This window comes from Montipora capricornis, chromosome 5, assembly GCF_036669925.1.
Source record: "Montipora capricornis isolate CH-2021 chromosome 5, ASM3666992v2, whole genome shotgun sequence".
Lineage (NCBI taxonomy): Eukaryota > Metazoa > Cnidaria > Anthozoa > Scleractinia > Acroporidae > Montipora > Montipora capricornis.
Genome location: NC_090887.1, coordinates 21,304,223 through 21,309,222, shown reverse-complemented (window position 1 = coordinate 21,309,222; position 5,000 = coordinate 21,304,223).

Here is a 5,000-nt window from a genome sequence, read left to right as displayed (position 1 = left end):
CTTATGTTCTGTGAATGGCAGAATCGAATTTATAGATCAAAAGAATTGTTTGTAAACAGTGAAGTCTCCTATATGGGATTTTTCTGCATAGAACGACGGAGATTCCAAGAACATACATACATGCATTAACTTTATTTCATCTCGAATTTAAAGTGGTACTATGACGAAAATCGCATCTTTCCTATCTAAGCCATTTTGAAACATAAACAAGTAGTCTGCGTGAGAGGAAAAATGCTGTTTCCTTTTTTCAAATATCTCTTTTCGTTCCAGAGATAGTCGAGTTTTTAAACTATGCAAATTAGCCAAGTGATGACGTCATACACTCAACCAAATTTTATTCAAATATGATGAAAAGAGATATCTCAGCCAATTTGTATCCGAAATTTTTGTTTTTTTTCAGTTAGATTCTACTAAATGTTCTCCACAATATGAGCTTAACAGTTCTGTTACCATGAAATCATACTGGGTTCCAGACCTCCCCCATATTATGAGCTTTTCTGGCCACCTTTGGCGTTCCATTTTGATATTTGCTAACAGCACTTCATATGCATGTAAGCATATAGATATGTTAGCACGACTTTGTGGCCTTGTTTAACATTTTTCAAGCTGAAAATCACTAACATATTGAAATCAAGTGGGTGGGGACTGAAAAAAAGTGAGTTGCCATGGGAACATAATTTTTTATAGCCATAGGTGTGTTTCCTGAAGAACTATTAGACTACCAAGTTTCAATGGTCTGCGCTGTAAATTGGCCAAGGTAGCTCTATTTATATGCTCAATATAATATTGGGTTGAGTGTATGACATCATTAGTCATCTCATTTGCATATTTTACACATTTTTCAAACTTAAATATCTCCGGAACTAATGAAGATATTTGCAAACGGTAAATGGCGTTTTTGTTCTTTCATGGAATTCTATGTGATACACTCAAAAAATCAAGGGGTAAAAATTTGATCATAGTACCACTTTAAGCAATAACTACAGGAGTTAATATTTCACATTTACACCTAAAATACAAAGCATATGCAGATACATACTAAATACATAATATTTAAAAGATATATTCATTAAAAAGAAAAGCCGATGTACAAAATACGACCCTGGATTCTCTTTTAAAACTAGTAAACTCATAGGTACGGATAAAATCAGTTAGCGCATTCCACAACTTAGCTGATACGTAAGAAAAAACAACTAAGACCATAACTGGTTGTTTTAAGTTTATTGAGGGACACAGTGTAATTTCCGCGCAGATCACGCATAAGAAGATTTTGAATGCGCTTATTGCATAGAGATGTAGAGTTTGACTTAAGTGGTAAGAGGACACGTAATTTCGAATATAAATCTCAGTGTTCTATTATTTACATTATGCCGATTCTTAGACGGGAAATTTGCTCCGAGGGTAACAGCGAAAAAAAGCACTACCTTGCCGCGAATGTTCTATAACAAAAACTACTTGTTGAGAAATCAAAAGTCATACGTTAACAGCAGACACCAGAGCTACTCCTTAGTACCTGACGAGAGATCTTCTTGTCACTACTTTTTCCTCCGGCCGCGCTTTAACAATTGGATGAGGGCCATTGTCGTGCTTCTCAAGTTGCCTCTTTCATGCTCGAAAAGAATTCTGGGTAATTCTTCCATTCCACGACAAGGGAAGCTCCCCGATTCTCATTTCATTGATTTTTTTAATGTTTTGGGTCACCCAGTCATACCAGTAAAATACAGCACCGACTGAAGATTTTAGCTTTCAAAACTTGCCCAAATTGTATCGGTAGGTTCTGGAATTCGTCCAAAGAAAGGCCAGAGAGACGTTTTACAACAGAGCATTTTAGACGTCCCAGTCTGCATGAAACCATCTCTCACCTCTGTCTCGAGAAGACCAGACACGCACGGTTCTTACGTTACGTTTATGCCTGTACAATCAACTGAAATCTCAATTCCTTGTAAAAAGTTAACCAGCATCTTCATTTTTTTGGTAGTCTAGGTATCGGAGAGCCTGAACATTAATTTACGCATGCGCTGACGGAATGTTTGAACACGAGAGAAAAATGCAGTACCTCCAGACGTGGCGCTGGAGCGTCGTACCAAACGAGTCATCCCGGGATTTCGGCCCGTGCGATCGCTTTTGGACGCAGTTGGCCCTTCGCTGCTTTCTGCTACCGACCTTGCCTCCCGGTACGGCATTGAGGGAGGGATATGTCGGCCCCTAAACCATATGAGACAAATCCCACGCCTACTCACAGCTTCTCAGACCGCCCTTGTCATTACAATATAGCGTAAGATTTCGATGGCTTATATATTCAAAGGAAAAGTCATTTTATCTGACATATGGTAAGCACTGCAGTCGCAGATTACAAAATGCACGCACGCGCCTTGCTGGAGGTAACATACACACATGCATAAACTTTATTTCATCTCGAATTTCAGAATAACTACAAGAGCCAATGTCTTCGAGACATTACATTTACAACTAAAATACATAGCATATACAGATACATAACTAAATACAAAATAGTCAAAGATATATTAATTCAAAAGAAAAGCCGCCGTACAAAATGCGGTCTTGGATTGTCTAGTTTAAAACCAGTAGACTCAGTGGTATGGACAAAATCATGTAGCACAACTTAGCTGATACGTAAGAAAAACAACTAAGACCATAACTGGTTGTTTTAAGTTTATTTAAAGACAGAGTGTTTATTTCCGCGAAGATCACGCATAAGAAGATTTTGAATGCGCTCATTTCATACATATGTAGAGTTTGACTTGAGTGGTAAGAGGACAGGTAATTTGCAAATATAGATCTTAGTATTCTCTTATTTACATTATACCGTTTCTTTGACAAGAAATTTGCTACGAGGATAACAGCCAAAAAAAAGCACTACTTTGTCGCGAATTTTTTCTATAATAAAAACTTGTTTAGAAATCAAAAGTCCTACGTCAACAGCACACACCAGCGCTACTCCTTAGTATCTGGCTAGAAATCTTCTTCTCACTACTTTTTCCTTGCGGCCGCGCTTTAGCCATTTTATCAGGGCCAATCTCGTGCTTCTCAAGTTGCCTCGTTCATGCTCGAAAAGAATTCTGGGTAATTCTGGCATTGCATGACAAGGGAAGCTCCCCGATTCTCATTTCATTGATTTTTTTTATAAGTGTCGGGTCACCCAGTCATACCAGTAAAATACAGCACCGACTGAAGATTTTAGCTTTCAAAACTTGCCCAAATTGTATCGGTAAGTCCTGGAATTCGTCCACAGAAGAGCCAGAGAGACAACTTCACTCGTGAACGGCCATGTTTTACAACAGAGCATTTTAGACGTCCCAGTCTGCATGAAACCATCTCTCACCTCTGTCTCGAGTAGACCAGACACGCACGGTTCTTATAATTACGTTACGTTTATGCCTGTATAGAATCAAGTGAAATCTCAATTCCTTGTAAAAAGTTAACCAGCATCTTAATTTTTTTGGTAGGATAGGTATTGAAAGGCCTGAACATTTACGCATGCGCTGACGGAATGTTTGAACGAGAGAAAAAAAATGCAGTACCTCCAGACGTGGCGCTGGAGCGTCGTACCAAACGAGTCATCCTGGGATTTCGGCCCGTGCGATCGCTTTTGGACGCAGTTGACCCTTCGCTGCTTTCTGCTACCGACCTTGCCTCCCGGTACGGCATTGAGGGAGGGATATGTCGGCCCCTAAACCATATGAGACAAATCCCACGCCTACTCACAGCTTCTCAGACCGCCCTTGTCATTACAATATAGCGTAAGATTTCGATGGCTTATATATTCAAGGGTAAAGTCATTTTACCTGACATATGGTAAGCATTCCAGTCGCTGATTACAAAATGCACGCACGCGCCTTAGTGTTTATGCTTCTTTTCCCTTGCAAAGAAACATGATTCTTTCCCTTCTTCAGCTTCACCAATCCTTTTGGCACGATTCGTCTTGGTATTTCAGGCTATTTTTTAACTTCAAAGCATCAGGCAGCCCGAGTGGTACTCGCGGCTTTTGGTTGAGGCAATGCGTTCAACGTCGTGGCAATCTTGTTTTCATTTATGGTTTGGTATTTTCTTCAAACGCAGGAGACAGCGCCTGTGTTTAAATTTTTTTCTAGACCCTCGCGCCTTTGCCTTACTTGTTGCGGTTTAGCCACCTGAAAAACCTCCCTGTTTTATTGCAGAAGGGTGCAACTTAATGAACCTGGTTGGGTTGACAGGGTCAAAAGGAAGTGCGCTTTGTTTTCTTCGCATTGTTCGGTATTTATTTGAGACTTCTTCTATCCCTGGATGGTCTGACGATTAAGTAATTTAAATGAAACAATCCCAGAGAGGGCATTTCGTATCCTTTTCATCTGTATTTTGAGTTTGGTTATCGGGCTTTAATATAATTTTTTGGGAAGAACACTCGAGAAGGTCTTCAGTAACTTGAGAGGTGGCAGGTCACGGTGAAGACTGTTCGTAAAAAACACACAGATGAGTGGCAGTTCAACCGTCGGAGAAGCAGGATACGAAAGTTCCAAACGACCATTTTTGCACGAATTCATTGGTATCTAATTTGACCGTGCACCAAGACTGAAAACTTCTCCTTTTTTTCGAATATAATTCGAATAAATTAAGCAAACATTTCTCCCCTTCCCCCCCGGGGGGGGGAGATTCCCATATTAAAAGGGGAGGGTGTCTCGTCGGAAATTTTAAATTAAATCCCTAAAGGAGACCAATCTGGCCGTGGCCCGGCCTTTTTTTGACCCCTAAAAGAGACCATATTAAAACACAGAGAAATAAAAAATACAGTGACTTTTAATGATGCCAAAGAAATTTTCATCTAATACTTTCACCTACGTGCAGAAATATTAAAGTGTAAATAAACACTTTTTTATATTTGCTTGCGCGCAACCCTAAAGGAGACCTTCACGAATAAATATGATTGCGTTTTGCCCAGAACACCCTAAGCGAGACCAAAATCAAACATTTACACCCCGTAAGCGAGACGACGAGCATCGCTC